The sequence below is a fragment of the Hordeum vulgare genome, chromosome 5H, assembly GCF_904849725.1.
Source record: "Hordeum vulgare subsp. vulgare chromosome 5H, MorexV3_pseudomolecules_assembly, whole genome shotgun sequence".
Classification (NCBI taxonomy): Eukaryota; Viridiplantae; Streptophyta; class Magnoliopsida; order Poales; family Poaceae; genus Hordeum; species Hordeum vulgare.
The window spans coordinates 149,474,224-149,492,067 of record NC_058522.1 but is presented as its reverse complement, the minus strand read 5'-3'; positions in this window follow the sequence as shown (position 1 = coordinate 149,492,067).

The window sequence follows — 17,844 nt, the reverse complement described above, 5'->3', positions numbered from 1 at the left end:
CAAGTTTTGAAAAGGGGCGGCAACGGAGATGCCGATGCAATGCTGATGATGCGCATGATGCGATGATGATGCGACAAAAGAAAATACCCACACGACGAAAACGGAAAAGAAGGGGAATCTTCTGGAACGTCGGCATCGAGCTTTCACATGCGAGTCCTTTCCATAACCGAGCATAAAACCCTCATGTGCCTTAGGTGCAAATTTTGAGCTATGGTGAGGATCTCTAATGCAACATTTTGCACCGAAGACTTTGAAATAACTTACATTGGGTTTCTTATCAGTGAGGAGTTCATATGAGGTTTTCTTGAGGAATTTGTGAAGATATACCCTTTTGATGATATGGCATGCAGTGTTGATGGCTTCAGGCCAAAAGCGACGAGGAGTCTGATATTCTTCAAGCATAGTTCTTGCCATCTCAACCAAAGTCCTGTTCTTCCTTTCGACGACACCGTTCTGCTGAGGAGTATGAGAGCAGATAATTCGTGAGTAATACCAAGTTCATCAAGATAATCATCAAGACCAGTGTTTTTCAACTCTGTTCCATTATCACTCCTGATATGTTTGATCTTGATGCCAAAGTTCGTCGAGGCCCTTGAAGAAAATCGTTTGAAGATTTCCTGCACTTGAGTTTTATATACGATGATATGCACCCATGTATATCTGGAATAATCATCAACTATGATGAAGCCATATAAAGATGCTGCATTGGTTAGTGTGGCATAGTGCGTTGGTCCAAATAGATCCATATGAAGCAATTCGAAGGGACGAGTAGTGGTCATGATAGTCTTCGAGGGATGCCTGGATCTGGCCATTTTCCAGATTCACATGCACCGCAGAGATGATCCTTGAGGAATTTGACTGATTCGATGCCGATGACATGCTTGTTCTTCGCGAGCATGTGCAAATTCCTCATGCCTGCATGACCTAGTCTTCTGTGCCAGAGCCATCCTTCTGAGGTTTTTGCTAGTAAGCAAGTGGATGGTTGAGGACCTGTAGAGAAATCAACAATGTACAAATCCCCTCTTCTTACACCTTCGAAGACTTTGGATCTGTCAGATTCCATGATCACAACACATCTATATCTACCAAATATAAGAATCATATCAAGATCACAAAGCATCGAGACTGACATGAGGTTAAATCCAAGGGATTCAACAAGCATTACTTTGTCCATATGCCTATCCTTCGAAATAGCCACTTTGCCAAGTCCCAATACCTTGCTTTTACCTTTGTCAGCATATGTGATTTGCTTCACAGGTGATTGAGTTAGTGGCATATTCATCAGCAAGCTTTTATCACCAGTCATGTGATGTGTGCAGCCACTATCAAGAACCCACTCAGTACTCTTGGGTTTGTCATCCTGCAGATGAATTAGTATAGGTTACCATCTCATATGCTTCAGACTTGAAGAATATGGTATCAATTTCATCAGATAAGAATTTCATCACAACAGAATTATAAGGATGCGTGAAATATTTCTATTTCATCAATATTAGCTTGCGTCCTATCAAGCATTTCCTCAGGTCTCCAACAAATTCTTTAGATGATGATTTTCATCTGGAGACCTGACCTCCAGAAGTGATTAGCTCGATTTCTTCACCACCCACATCTGAAGGGGTGGTAAAGCATTCATCATTCTGGGAGCACCATATGAGAAAGGTGGCATTGAAGCTAATGCACTTCTCTTAATAGTAGGGGTGGTTAAAGTACTCATATGAATATGCAGAGAACTGGTTTGAGGATTTATGAACATAATGATTTGAAGAGTAACGCACATATTCATATTCCTTGTAGTTTCCCTGCATGTTAGAAGTATTAGCACGGGAACGAGCATAATTTTGACCAGTTGAGGATTTTGATCCTCTTGAAGACTTTGGTCCTCCTGAGGAATTTGATCTGAAGTTCAGATTCTTCATTGGTGGTGTCATGAGGACATTCACCTGAAGATTTTCAAGACAACTTTTGGGAACCCACATTTCCTCAAAGGAGGGTCATTCCTGCAGTTAGTTGCAACATATCGAGCAAATACTTCACCAGGTTGATTTTTGAACAGTTGATAGTTGGAATCAAATGACTCATCTGAGGAATAGGATAATTCACATGAAAAGCCAGTTAGATTGGATGGATCAAAAGGAGGCCCAGTAGCAGAAACCCATGAGGTTTTGGGATACTGCTCAGGTTTCCAATAAGATCCATCAGCATTCAATTTCCTCTCAAAGGCAATTCCTTCTTTCCTCAGGTTCCTATTCAAGATCTGCTTTTTGAGCACATCACAAAGGGTTTGATGTCCTTTGAGACTTTTGTATATGCCTGTCACATACAATTCCTTCAGCCCTGCATTTTCATCAGTAACATTTGTGTTTTCCTCAAGTGAGGAAATTGACACTACAGGAGCAGTTAAAGAATTTGTAGCAATAGAAGCATTTGATGATTCTGGTGAAGAATTAGCAGTTTCGCGTTCAATGCATTTAAGACATGGAGGAATGAATTCAGCTTGAGCAGCGCTGATCTGTTGAGCTAGTAATGAATCATTTTCCATATGAAGATCATCATGAGAAATCCTCAACTTCTCTAGATCAAGCTTCCTTTGAAGAAATTCAGAGGAAAGTTTCTCATGATCATCGAGGAGTGTATCATAACGATCTTGAAGATTATCAAATCTAGACTGAAGACTTTTCACATCTTTAGTGAGGATTTGGGTAAGATTCATTTCATCATTCAACAGATCATCACTTCTATCTAGCAGTTTCTGAAGCTTTTCCATGGTACTTTGTTGTTTAGTGGCAATGATAGCAAGTTTACTGTAACTGGGTTTTTCATAATCATTAGGTTCACAGTCACTTGAATCAGAGGAGGAAGCATCATTAGGTACCTTTGAGCCTTTTGCCATGAAGCAATAGGTTGGAGCGAAGTCATCGGCATAGTCATCAGTGTGGATGGTGTTATCATCTTCTTCAAGGTTGAAGATTGACTTGCTAACGAAAGTGGTTTCAAGTGCAAGACTGGCCTGTCCGGATTCTGAGTCTTCATCAGAACCCTCCTCTTCATCACATTCCTCTGATTCTGCCTCAGAATCCATTTCCTTGCCAATAAGTGCCCCAGCCTTTCTGAAACTAGTCTTCTTGTGCGATGAGGGCATTGAAGATGAGGATTTTGAAGATTTCTTCTTCTTCTTTGAGTCATCAGAACTGTCATACTTGTATTTCTTCTTCTTTGATTCCTTTCCCCAACGGGGACAATCAGCAACGTAGTCACCTGACTTCTTACATTTGTGGTAGGTTCTTTTCTTGTAGTTCTCAGATGAAGATTCTGATTTCCTCATATCTCTTCTTGAAGATTTACCGAACTGGCCACGTCGTGTAAACCTCTGGAATTTCCTCACGAGCATTGCAACCTCCTGTCCAAATTCTTAAGGGTCACCAATGCTGTCATCCGATTCTTCTTCTTCAGAAGAGGAAATTGCTCTAGCCTTCAGTGCACATGGTCTAGAATAGCTTGGTCCATATAGATCATTCTTTTCTTCTTGCTAGAATTCATGAGTATTGAGTCTTTTGAGTATATCAGCTGGATCAAGCATCTTCTAGTCTGGTCTTTTTTGAATCATCAGGACTAAAGTATCAAATGAAAAATCCAAAGATCTTAGCAGTTTCTTGACAACTTCGTGATCAGTAATGTCTCGAGCTCCTAGTGGTTGCAGTTCATTTGATATGTCAGTGAGGCGATCAAAGGTATCTTGGCAGCTTTCATTGTCATGCCTCTTGAAGCGATTGGAGAGATTGCGAAGAACATCAACACGAGAGTCACGCTGGGTTGATACTCCTTCATTTACTTTGCACAGTCTCCCCCAGATAAGTGTTGCAGAGCCCAAAGCACTCACTCTTCCAAACTGGCCTAGGCTCAGATGGCCACATATGATATTTTTCGTTTGAGAATCAAGTTGCTTGAATTTCTTCACATCAGCAGCAGAGACACTAGCAGAGATGATGGGGACGCCATGTTCCACAATATACCAGAGATCATTCTCAATAGCTTGTAGATGCATCTGCATCTTGGTCTTCCAGAAGGGAAAGTTCTTTCCTTCGAAAGTAGGACATGCTGCAGTAACCTTAATCATGCTTGCAGTCAACATAACTAAAACTCCAGGTGGTTAAACCAAAATCACATAGAACAAGGGAGTACCTCGCTCTGATACCAATTGAAACTACGTTATATCGACTAGAGGGGGGTGAATAGGAGATTTTTAGAATTTCATCACTGAGGAAATTCCTTTTGAGGAAATTCCTCACTAATGACTAACTTACAGCGGAAACACTAAAGGATCAGGAGTGCAAAGTTTCACAACAACAGTTTTTCAGTGTGAGGAATGTGAAAACAGATTGCACAGTGAGCAGGCACGCAGAAAACAGATGAGGATTAACTAGCGTGAAGAATTTGGGGTTGAGGAATTTCAGAGAAAGTCTTCAGCAAATTCTTCAAACAGTGACAGTGAAAATCATCAACACATAATCTGAGGAATGTAAAGAGTTGAGGAATTAGAACCCGATTCACAGCGAAGACAGTAGTGGATGACCCAGTTCCAACTGCTGTGACAGTTGTACATCTGGTTTGGAGCGGCTTGGTATTGAAACCAAAAGACACACAGTCCCGGGACACACAGTCCCTACCGTATTCTCCTTGGGCTAAGAACACACAGTCCTCGCCTAACACTCGTGGTAAGTCTTCAGGGCAGACTTCCAAACCCTCACAAACTTGGTCACCCGGCGATCCACAATTGACTGCTGGATTGCTCTAGACCATGGCGCCTACCCGTCTGGAGGATGCACAGTCCTCAAAGGTAAAAGGCTTCAGTCCCACACAGGAACAACTTCTTCAGTGATGCTCAATCACTTGGTTCTCGGTTTGTGGTTTGGTGTTTGGGGTATTTCCTCACTAATGAATTACTCTCGAAGACTCTGAGGAATTGGGTTGCTCTTATGACAAGTGTCAGTTTCTAATGGAGCAGCCAACCAGCTAATGGTTGTGGGGGGCAGCTATTTATAGCCTGGGAGCATCCCGACATGATTTGACACTAATGCCCTTAAATAATATGACAGTTGGTGTGGATAAGACCAATGATGTGGTGTGGCTATCGAAACGGTCGGAAGCCTCAACTGTGAGAGTCCTCATGTCACTCGTATTCCTCACTTGAGGTTTTGGTAGGATTAGGCTTGGGTTGAGCATCATGAGGAAATTCATTCCAAAGTGTAACTTTGACCCCCTTTAACAGTACGGTGTTCCTATTACTCAAGTGTGAAGAAAACAAAACAGAAAGAGTAAATCTTCATGCTTCAAAGTCTTCAGAATGATTTTCTTTAGGACACACCGAATTCCTCAAATTCAGTATCTTCATGAGGAATATAAATTTCATCGCAGATTCTTCGCGATTCAATTCTTCAGCTTCAGACCAATTTCTTCAACCGAAGATATACATTTTTAGGGGTCGATATTCATCAATTATTTCAAACTCCTCAGTGACTTATAGATCCTGTGTACACTCATGATTCGCCGAGGTAGGTTGTGCCCACCTGGTGTAGCTCCCTCTGAAGTTATTTGTACTAGAAATTCAGAACTATTCAGAAAAAATTGTTTCGAATTTTCATGACATTCTAAGCACTTTTATTTTTGGGTCATTTCTTATTGCACGGGAAAAATTGGAAACACACAAAGCATGGCATTTTATTATATTTAACTTAAGGAAACAGAAAATAAACTTAGGATAGAAAGTTTGTGCTCACTAAATTCATCAACTTAATACTCTCTCAAAAATGATCCATTAATAAGGTCGATCAAGTATTATTAACGACCACCTTCGATTAGCATGAATCCGAAGAACTTTCTTGCAACACTAAGTTACCTCAATGGGCATATACATGTCCCCAACAATAAGTATTTCAAATTTCTTTTTGGTAGTAGGTAGAGGTAGATGAAAACTTTCAATAGTGAGTGTTGGAGATTTTTAATAACATTTATACCATTCACTTGGAATTGTTTCTTTGTAAAGTGCACCGTATGCTCATTGCCATTGATATGAAAAGTGACCTTGATTTTATTGCAATCAATAACAGCCCCTGCAATGTTCAAGAATGGTCTACCAAGGATAATAGACATGTTGTCGTCCTCGGGCATCTCAAGTCTAACAAAGTCAGTTAAGATAGTAACAGTAGCAAGAACAACGGGCACATCCTCACAAATACCGATAGGTATGGCGGTTGATTTGTCAGTAATTAGCAAAGATATTTGAGTAGGTGTGAGTTTATCCAAATCAAGTCGTTTATATAAAGAGAAAGGCATAACACCAACACCAGCTCCTAAATCACACAAAGCAGTTTTCACATAATTTCTTTTGATGTAGCACGGTATAGTTGGTATTCCTGGCTCTCCGAGGTTTTTAGGTACTCCATCCTTGAAAGAGAAATTAGCAAGCATAGTGGATACTTCAGCTTCCAGTATTTTCCTCTTATTAGTTATGATTTCTTTCATATATTTTGCATAAGGGGTCATCTTTAACATATCAGTTAAGCGGGTGCATAGAAAGACTAGCCTAATCATTTCAACAAAGCGTTCAAATTCTTCATCATCCTTTTTCTTAGTAGACTTAGGTGGCAAGGACATGGTTTTTAAACCCATGGTTCGCTTTCTCTACCATGTTTTCTAGCAACAAAATCTTTTTACCATATCTTTTATTTTGGGGTTGTGGGTTATCAAGATCGACAACTCGTTCTATCTCAACATTATTATTTAGTTCTTTATCTTTGTCTGGTCGAGCAGTTTCATCAACATCTTCATTATATTCCTCATTATCACTAGATGAATGTTCATTACGAGATTGAGTTTCAGCGTTGTACATAGAGATATTATTATCATTTTCATTATCAAGAGGTTTATCTATTTCAGGTTCACTAGAGGCATGGATAGTCCTACCATTTTTTTATTTTTATTTTTAGAAGGACTAGGTGTATCAGTGTTAACTCTTTGTGAATCTTGTTTAGATATTTTAGGATGTCCCTCGGGATGAAGTGGTTCGTGAGTCATTGTACCTCCTCTAGTTACTACTCTAATAGCAATGATCATTCATAGTGTCATTCATTCATTAAGCAATTCTCTTTGAGATTTAACAACTTGTTCTAACTGAGTTTGAACCATAGAGGCATGTTTTCCTACACCTCTAACATCATTGGTGATTCTAAATAACTAGTCACTCAAGCAAGCAATCATCTGAGAGTTATGTTTCAATTGTTTCATGACATTGGCATTGAAGTGATCTTGTTTCATCATGTAGTTATCAAACTCATTTAAGTATTGGCTAGGATGGTCATCATAGGGGATATCTTTCTCATTAAACTTTAATAAAGAATTTACCTCAACCACCTGTGGGGGTGGTGCATCAAGTCCATGTATTTCTTCAATAGGTGGTAAATTCTTAACATCCTCACCTTTAATGCATTTTCCTTTATAGACTTATTTGCCTCTTGCATATCTTCTGGATTGAGATATAGAATACCCCTCTTCTTCGAAGTGGGCTTGGGCGGTGTGTCAGGAAGAGTCCAATCATCATAGTTTTTCAATATATTATTCAATAATTCCTCAGCTTGTTCAACACTTCATTCCGTGAAAACACAACCGTCACAACTATTTAGGAAATCCCTAGAAGCATCGGTTAGTCCATTATAGAAGATATCAAGTATTTTATTTTTTTAAGTGGATGATCAGGTAAAGCATTAAGCAATTGGATAAGCCTCCCCCAAGCTTGTGGGAGACTCTCTTCTTCAATTTTCACAAAGTTAAATATCTCTTGTAAGGCAGCTTGTTTCTTATGAGGAGGAAAATATTTTTCGAAGAAGTAATAAATCATATCATGGGGACTACGCACACAACCAGGAGCAAGAGTATTGTACCAAGCTTTAGCATCACCCTTTAATGAGAATCGAAATAATTTGAGGACATAGTAAAAGTGAATCTTTTCATCATGAGCAAATAGGGTAGCTAAATCATCCAGTTTAGTAAGGTGTGCCACTACGGTTTTAGTCTCATAGCCATGGAAAGGTTCCGATTCAACCAAAGTAATTAACTTTGGGTTGACAGAGAATTCATAATCATTATCGGTAACACAGATAGGCAAAGTAGGAAACCGAGGATCACATAACATTCTAGCATTCAAAGATTTTTCTTTTAGTACACATAATAATTTCCTTAGATCTTCTCTATTTTTGCAAGCAAGAATGTCTCTAGATATATTTGCATCCATAACATAACCTTCAAGCACTTTAAGAAATTCATATGTAGGAGCACTATATATAGTTGGGGTTTCAAGGTTTTGAACTTCAAGCACTTCATCAGTTTCAACAGTTTGATCAGTTTCAACATTCTCAATATTTCAAAATCTAGCAAGTTGTTCATCAAGTAGTTCGCCTAATTGCACGGTCTTATAAAGCAAGGTACTAGCATCATCATAAGCATTATGAGCATGATTCATAGCAGAAGTAGCATCATCAGTAACTTGCGACATATCAGGATTAGAAGCAGATAGTGGTGTTGCAAGTTTACTTATAACCGAAGGAGAATCAAGTAAAGAGCTACATGGCAATTCCTTACCTCCCCTCGTCTTCAAGGGAAAGATACTGGTTGTATCGTCCTTCACATTCTTCATAGTGATAAGTTGATAATAATCCCAAGTGACTAAACATATATAGGTATGCTCCCCAACAATGGCGCCAGAAAAAGGTCTTGATAACCCACAAGTATAGGGGATTGCAACAGTTTTCGAGGATAGAGTATTCAACCCAAATTTGTAGATTCGACACAAAGGGAGCCAAAGAATATTTGCAAGTATTAGCAATTGAGTTGTCAATTCACCCACACCTAGAGATTAATTATCTGCAGCAATAGGATAAGTAGTACTATAATATGATAGTTTTGACTGTAGTGATAACAGTAGCAGCAACAGTGATAGCAATAATTTTGTAGCAGTTGTAACAGTAGCAGCAACAGTAGTAACTTAGCAAGAACAATATAGTGGAAAATCGCAGGCGTCAGAACGGTGGACTCGTTGGTTGATATTCATCATATAACAGTTATAACCTAGGGTGATACAAAACTAGCTCCAGTTCATCAATGTAATGTAGGAATGTATTCCGTAAATAGTCATATGTGCTTATGGGAAGAACTTGCATGACATATTTTGTCCTACCCTCCCGTGGCTGCAAGGTCCATAAGGAAACTAAGGGATATTAAGGCCTCCTTGTAATAGAGAACTAGAACAAAGCATTAACACATAGTACATGAACTCCTCAAACTACGGTCATCACCGGAAAGTATCCCGAATACTGCCACTCCAGGGTTTACGGATCATAACATGTAGTAGGTGACTATAACTTGCAAGATTGGATCTAGAACATATATATAATGGTGATAACATAAATGGTTCAGATTTGGAATCATGTCACCCAGGTCCAAAGTGACAGGCATTAAGCATGGAAAAGTCATAGCAACATCCATCTATGAACATTGTTGGTACTAGGGATCAAGCCCTAACAAAACTATCTCGATTCCATGATGAATCTCATCCAACTCCTCACTAACGAGGGAGTGCACGAAGGAATTACTCACTCCCGGTGGGGAGCATCATGGAATTAACGATTGAGAAGGGTTGGTGATGATGAAGACCGAATACCCCCTCTCTAGAGCCCCAAACGGACTCCAGATCTGGCCTCCCGATGAAGAACACGAGGTGGCAACGGGTCCGTCTTGTGAAACGCGATAATTCTTTCTCTTTGATTTTTTTCTCCAAAAATAGGATTTTATAGGGTCGGAGATGAGGCGATTGGGGCTACCAGGTGAGGATCACCCACCAGGGCGCACCTGGAGGGGGAGTGCACCCTTGTGGGTGGTGCCCTCCCAGGTGGCCCCCGCGGGTGGTTCTTGGCTACAGTAATTTTCTTTTGTTCCAAAATAATTCTCCAAAAACGTTTCGTTCCATTCCGAGAACTTGTATTTCTGCACAAAAACAACACCATTGTAGTTATGTGGAAAATAACGTTAGTTCGGGTTAGTTTCATCCAAATCATGCAAATTAGAGTCCAAAACAAGGGGCACTTGACTGATCCACCTCTCCTTCACGGTTGCGGGCCATGACAATGTTTTCAACATTATCATCATTTGATGGCGTCGAAGTGATAGGAGGACCATCAGGTGAGGAGGATTGGGTTGACCCATGGCATGTTTAGTTTGATGGGGCTCTAGTGGAGCTTTAGTGCTCTCAACAACTATATTTTCAGTAGCTTTGGCTTCGACCTTAGGCTGCTAGCTTGACACATCTTCAATCAATAGAGTGTCTTCGAATGATCCAGTCGAATTGACCTGTACATCCTCCTTAGGTATGCTTGTCATGGAGGTAGAAGATGCCCTATGACCTTTACAAAGCCTTTTGAGGGGCGACATGTGAACAAAAGTATCAACCTCCATGTCTTCTAATGATAATGAGGTGATAGAAGCACGTGAGATGCTATATGAACTGGAGGAGTATGGGGAATGACTTTGTGCAGAGGTGTGTTGGGATGAGCTTGTTCCTAAAATTCATTAGGGACAATAGGTGTTAGAGGAGAGCCAATGTCAACTTCCGCACGTGTCTCAGGCAGTGGCAATGGTACCATAGGTGCATCTAGTTGAGGGAATAGTTCTAGTACTTGCTGCAGATTGTCTTTGGGGATGGCTTCATCACACACAATGTCTTCAGGTGTGCTCGGATCAGCAACTAGAATATCCTCAACATCATGAGCAGTTTCATGTGTCTTTGTGGGAGTAGACTCATGGATAATAACTTGCCTCTCAACATTTTCTAAGACAGAAGGAGCCACATAGATAGGTGTCACAAGGTGGGGCTCCTCTTGAGCAGTTTGAGTCACAGAGGGAACTTCAGGGGGCACATGGGACGAGCTCGAAGACTTTGTCTTCTTTGTTTTTGACTTCTTCGTAGGTTGAGATTCACCATTTGCACATGCTTGTGTTTTCTGGCTTCAACCTCTATAGTTTTCGTCATCTTGTTGGATACAACATGCGTTCTGGAACCAAAGAAGCGAGAAGGGAAGATAATGCTTAGTGTTTCTTGTCATGTGGGTGCATGCCGGCTGGAAGACTCTAAAGCTTGTTTTGACTTTTGAATATCTTGGGGGTTAAGAGAAGGTTGGCCAAGTTCCTTCCTTTTGAGCATATCATTATATTATTTTACCATCTTCTCAGATTTCTTCTTCAAATGCTCAAGGGTGCCTTTGATAGCTTCATGACCCTTTTCAAACTCAGTCTTCAAATCTGCCATCATCTTTTGATAGCCTTGAATTTGCGGGACAATGAGCTTGTGGATGTGCTTCTTGAAAAGTGCTTTCTCATGGAGAATATTCTCGCATTGTTGATCGGCGTTTTGAGCAATAGTCAACTCTTCGTTCACCAAGCCTTGAAAGGTGACACTTAGCCCAATAGGGAGTTGAGGGGCATCGATGATGAGGGTGGGATCAACAAACCATTCATCGATGAAATGATTGAGGATATCTGCATCAAGGAGAGGCAAGTCTTCAAGACATTTGGCCTCTTTCTCCTTTTGTCGAAGAGCTTCGCAAGTGCCTCATCATGAAATTTATCATGAGATAGCTCAATTATGTTATCACCATCCATCAAGGTGACGGATGGCTTCGTCCCACGAGCAAGGGCTTGTTTTCTCTTCAGCCTTGGAGAGGTGCAAGCAAGATTCATGCTTAGTTTGCATGCTAGTTTCAACAGGTTCAGCAGTCCTAGATTGTGAAGCATTTGGTGTTGTGGAAATTGGATTCAAAGCCCTTGAATCCCTAGGCTTTGAAGCCTTCTTTTTATTCATAGGCTTCACATCAGAGGGAGGAGCTTCATCGTCACCTTCTTTAGCTACAACTTCTTTCTTGTCAGCATGTTGAGCCTCATGCTCAAGATTAACTTCATAGCTTGCCCAAATTTTGGTGACATTGGGGTTTGCTTTGTGTGTGCCATTAGTCCTTGGAGAAGCAGGACCATAATTGAAGCTAATACCATGACTTTTCTTGTAACGCATAATTGGCTTCAAAGATATCATCATCGCGACACCATATGATATTTGATGGGTCTGGAATGGCAGGCATGGGAGGCCTGACCATACAAGGGTAAAAGCCAATCCTTGTGGTGTCAGCCTTTGTCTTTGGTTGAAGATTTATGTAAACCATATCAGAGCATGGAGCTCGGACTGCATTCATTTCATCATATTCTTGCATGAGAAACCTGTAAACGAACCTTCCTCTGCCAAATATCTTCAGATCCACTAGGCCCGATTTTTGCACTACTCATAGTTCTCCTCATAATTAGACTTATATTTTTCATATAGTTCACGTGGACAGTCTTGAGCTGTATTTCGACGTCTTTGTGTTCCACCCTTCTTGGGTGCTTGATCCATGGCCATTGTCTAGGGGTTAGGAATTAGCTTCACGGTGTTAAGAAACGTGAACTGGCTTCACGTGAATCCACATGTATATGCAAGTAGTCTTCAAATGAATTCAGAGTATGAAATCCAAGCGATTCTGTCAAGAACATGTACCTATGAAAGAATTAGAGATGCAAAGGGAATATGAGAGGTCATATGCATTCTTAGAAGATTTTGAAGACAAAACATGGTCTGAAGATAATGACCTCATATCGCGAAGACATTCACTTTCGCATAGGATAAGTTGGTTCTGGACTTGTGCAAATTTGAGAAATCACACAAATGAGGAATCAAACCATATTTTCAACATAAATGAAGGCACATTGAAGATATTTGGATATTTTACGGATCAAACAAGTAGTAAAAAATCAGATTTTATTTACCGCAACGATGAACACATAGAACTGCTCGACGAGGAGGAGAGGCCGAGCGGCTCGATGTGTCACACCCTAACTTGGTGGAGACAGACAACTACAACGGCAGTGGAGCAAAGATAATTACGATCGACATGAGTACGAAGACGAAGGGGTCACGATAGTCAAGCGCTTCTCCTCCGGTGCCGATGAAATCCAGCGGTGGCACTAGGTTTTTGGAGTTCGAGAGCGAGAGCGAGAAACAGGAACATAATTACTGATTTAGGGTCGTGTATTTATAAGGGGTACGAAGTGGAATGACCCGATATTTTCTGGACGGATATGCCCATGACCCTTCAACTTTAGTGGGGCGCGTGGCGATCATGCACCATGTTTGAAAGCCCACTACCTACTAACTGTAGTGACATGCGTGGGAACTATTGAGAAAAGGTCGATAAAAGATAAGATTGAAATTATAACCATTTGGTTGAGTTTGTCTTCGACACTCAAGGATACTGTGAAGACAATCAACACGTATCAAGTAGAATACATATGACTGCAGTGAACAGATTTAGGTGAGGTAAGCATAGATGAGGTTATCGGGTTTGATCACATTTGTTTAGTAAAAATGCAAAGACATAGCTATAGGCAAAATGATGTAGAGGCCAAAACTCTAGAGTATTATATAGTATATATTCAAATGGTAAATGGGGTATGTTTGAAGACAAAAATTCAACTCAAAGATAAAACACTATTCCTTGAAGACATAAACAATTGCAAAGATAAAGCAATGTATTCAAGAGGGGGTGGTGGTGTTACCCATCGTATAAGAATGTTAGACCAAGGCACGACGCACAATTATGGTGGCGCTTTGAAGTCATATTCTTTGTTAATGTATTCACAGTTAGAGTGTAGGTCTTAATGAGTTGAAGACATACGTTACTTCGTGTGTTGTGCATGAAAGTCATAAAAATACATAAGCGGTAGGATGTGTGTCGATTCACTAGACATTTGAGGATTCTAAGATATTTATCTCACACCATAACTTTCAAAACCCCTTCTCATCCAAAGGCTTCGTGAATATATCAGTTGACCGATCTTCTGACTTCGCAGGCTCGATGACGATGTCTCCCTTCAACACATGACCCCGAAGGAAATGATGACATATCTCAATTTGATTTGTTTTTTAGTGTTGTACTAGGATGTGGGCGATCTTGATGGAACTCTAATTGTCATAGTAGAGTGGTACTTTATTCTTGTTGATTGTGACAGCCCGAGACCGATGCTTCAGAAAATTCCCCTTTTATTTCGTTGTCGTCGTGCGACTCGATTGTTTGCCGCATTCATCTTTGCATCATTCGCATCATCCCCATTGAATCAGCACTCTGTTGTCGCCAGTTTTCAAAACTTGCATTCGTTATTAGTTGCCGGTTATCTCTGTTTTCGTCGTTGACCGTTTTGAGACCAACCACACACGCACGCGCCCACGACATCGTTTAATCTTGTTTTTAGAAGTGTGTGTAAAATATTCTAGGATTGGTTTGAACTTTGCGTGCGGTCCTAATATAGTGTAGGTAGGTCACCTGTCAATTTTCGTCGCGATGGGAGTTCGTTTGATACCCGAAATGTTAAACCTATAGTGACACTATAGCCGGCCCATCGTCGGACATTTCTTGTTGTTTTAAACTGTGTCACCGGGTTGCCCGTTTTCCCTCCCATCTCAGCCTAGCCCCTCTGCACAGTGCACCGACCTTCCCGCAACCTAGTCCGAAAACCTCCCGGAATCTGAATCGGGCGGTCGTGACCGTTGTGTCCGGATCAACCCCGTAATACGGCAAATCGTCATTCGTTTGTCCACTAGACTCCCTAACCGAATAATCTCGACCGTTCGATTTCAATCAAAGGAATGACATAATCCTAACCTAACCTACCTCGCGTATATATATATATATATATATATATATATATATATATATATATGTGTGTGTGTGTGTGTGTGTGTGTGTGTGTGTGTGTGTGTGTGTGTGGCAACCCTAAATTCTAGGAGATGTCACCCATCCCCCAATCCCGATTTAGCCACCGCCACCCGCACCCGGTCTCCTCCTTCCTCAGAATCCCCCAGATCCAATCCGCAGCCAAACCCCACAAGCCGTCGAGCCAGCCTCATCCCATGCCTCCTAGACGCGTCTGGATGCCCACAGCTCCCTTCGTCCGTGCGCAATAGAAGCAACCAGGAGCCCGAGATCCTCCTCGGCCTCAAGGAAGCCCAACTACTGTCCAAGCCTTGTCGGTTAGCAGCACCACCGCCACCACGAGGCTATGACTGAACCCCTGTTTTTTCCTCCTCCCCATTTGTTTCCTCTTCTCATGTCCCCCTCCCTCAGTTTTGCTGCAGACCTCCATGGATGCTCCTTGCTTCGCCCGACAACTGCAGCCGCTCACCGGAGCACTGATGCAGCAGCAGTAGCTCCCGCATCTTCAGGCGCCGTCGTCTCCAAGAAGCAGCATCGCCAGGCCGGCCCATGTCTCGCCCTTCTTCTTCCTTGGTTTTCCATCTACATCTCTCTCCTTTCCTCACCTCGAGCCCCCTCTCTCTCCACGTGCAGGAACCTCATGGCCGCCATGGAGCTCCCCACCGCTCGAATGGATGCAACCGTCCCAGATCCGGCGACCCCCGCTTGGATCCGGCCGATCTGGCGTCGCCATGACCATGTCGGCCTCGATTACCTTCGCCCGCGCCATCCCTGGCTAGTTCCGTCCGCTGCAGGTCTAAAGCCATCGCCTCTGCTTCATATGTCTCCGTGCGTTTGGCCTCGATGGCGGAGGCACCTGCCAAGGCTGGTACCTCAATCTGATCTGAAGATGGACCAGTGGAAGATGGCGGCGACGACACACGTGAGTGCGCCGGATCGGTTTGTGCCCCGGACCCGGTATGTGGCTCGGTCCGGGTCTCCGGCTTTAGATGTTACGCTTAGGTGAGAGGTCTGGGTATTTGGTCCAGCTTGCACCCCTTCATCATATGAATAGGAGTAGCGACAGATGTTGCCAAGATGGCGGATTCAGACATATTGTTTACTGCTTTGTAAGGCCCTCGAGAATAATCAATAAAATGGCCGCATGCATCTCCCAGATGCAGAGGCTGGGGGTCATCCTCCTTTTCTAAAAAAAATGTCTCCGTGCGTTCGTGTAGGAAGAAAACCTGAAGCTTCGTTTGTATTTGTGGTTCTGCTCTGCTCCTAATTCGCAACCACCAAGCATAGTCGAGGTGGCCAGCATGGCTCAATCCCAACCAAGCGGTCTGGGGTTCGAATCCCAGGGACCCCGATTTTTTTATTTTTGTTATGTTGTTGGTTTAGGTTCGCTTGTCAAGCAGTTTCATTTAGGGTAGAAATCCTATGTTAACCAAATATATGAGTGCAGCCGAGGGGTAGAAATCCTATGTTAACCAAATATATGAGTGCAGCCGAGTTAGTTGGTTTGCTCTGTTGGGTTAAAGAGGTCATGGGTTTGAGTCCCAGCGACCTATTATTTTTTTCCATGTTTTTGTTTTGCCTCACCTAGCCACTTGGGCCTGATCAAATCCTGGGCTGTTGCACTATGGTGCAATTCGGCCCGGTTGTGTTTTTTTCCCGCGTGCGAGTTTGTCCAATCAGCCCCGAATTTCATATTATAGAATAGTTGCGTTATTTTAAAACGCCTGTATCTTCTAAACCGTGCGCGCATTGAAATATGTTAGATATGTAGAATGTGTAGAATTTCGTATAGATTAAGATTTTTCAACTCTCATGTATATATAAAATTGTTTAACGTGTTGTTTGCATTGGTTTGCGTGTCGACGAGATAGAAACAATTTAATTCGTAGCTAGTTAACCGTAGCTCCGTTGGAGATGATCCATATATGTAAATGCACTAGAATGACGTGTAGCTTCACATGAACCACTTCGTTTTGCCGTTTAACAAACATAAAATATGTTTAGATCAGATTTGGAAAGATTTGAAAGCTAACATGTGGGGTCATTTCAGAGATGCTATATGTAGTTTCTGGCCTCATTCAGAATGCCTTGATAGTTAGATTATTTGTGCTTCACATCTTGCCATGCTTAACAACATTTAATATTGACATGTACCTAAACGAGAGTGAACTAAATATTTGAATGTGGAGTTCAGTCAATATGCAACCCGTTGCATATTGAGCTTCACTTAATGTGTAGTGTTTGATTATGTGAATTGCCAATGCATGCCCTGCATATTTGAAACTCATCATGCATCCTATTAGGGTGTGCATCGTGTCGTGCATGTGCCGTGGTGAAATATTGTGTGTTGATTCTTGTTTCCGTTTTGCGTCGTCTCGATAGAGTTCCGCAAGGGTGTCGGAATGTGAGGATCCATTCGACTACTCGGTTCGTTTGCTTTACGGAGTCGTTCTTCTTCCAAGCGGGGTCTTAGGCAAGATGATCATTTCCCTAGATACCATTACTATCATTTTCATTCTAGTTGTCTTGTTTCTTTCGATATGTTTTGCTGTCTACCTATTAAACGCCATCCTCTCAACATTGCCATGAAACCTCAACTTGTTCACAACCTAGCAAACCACTGATTGGCTATGTTACCGCTTGCTTAACCATGTGTTAGCGTTGCTAGTTGCAGGTGCAGTTGCTTGCATGTGATAACATGAGTTGTTTGTTATATCACTATATAATTTTTGTTTAATTTTATGCATTTATATACTTGGTAAAAGGTGGAAGGCTTCGCTACCCGTGTTATATTCCATAACTGAGCCCTCCTAACACGATCGGGGTTGTTATGGGGACCCCTTGATAATTCGTCTTAGTTAAAGCTTGTGTGGCAAGGCCCAACTTTAGTTTTACATTTGCCTAATAACTATTAAATGACATAGGAACCCGCCGGCACCCGCGGATAATTAATCAACCCCCGGGCCAATGCTTCTCATTAGTGTTGGTCCACCCACCTAGCAGTCGG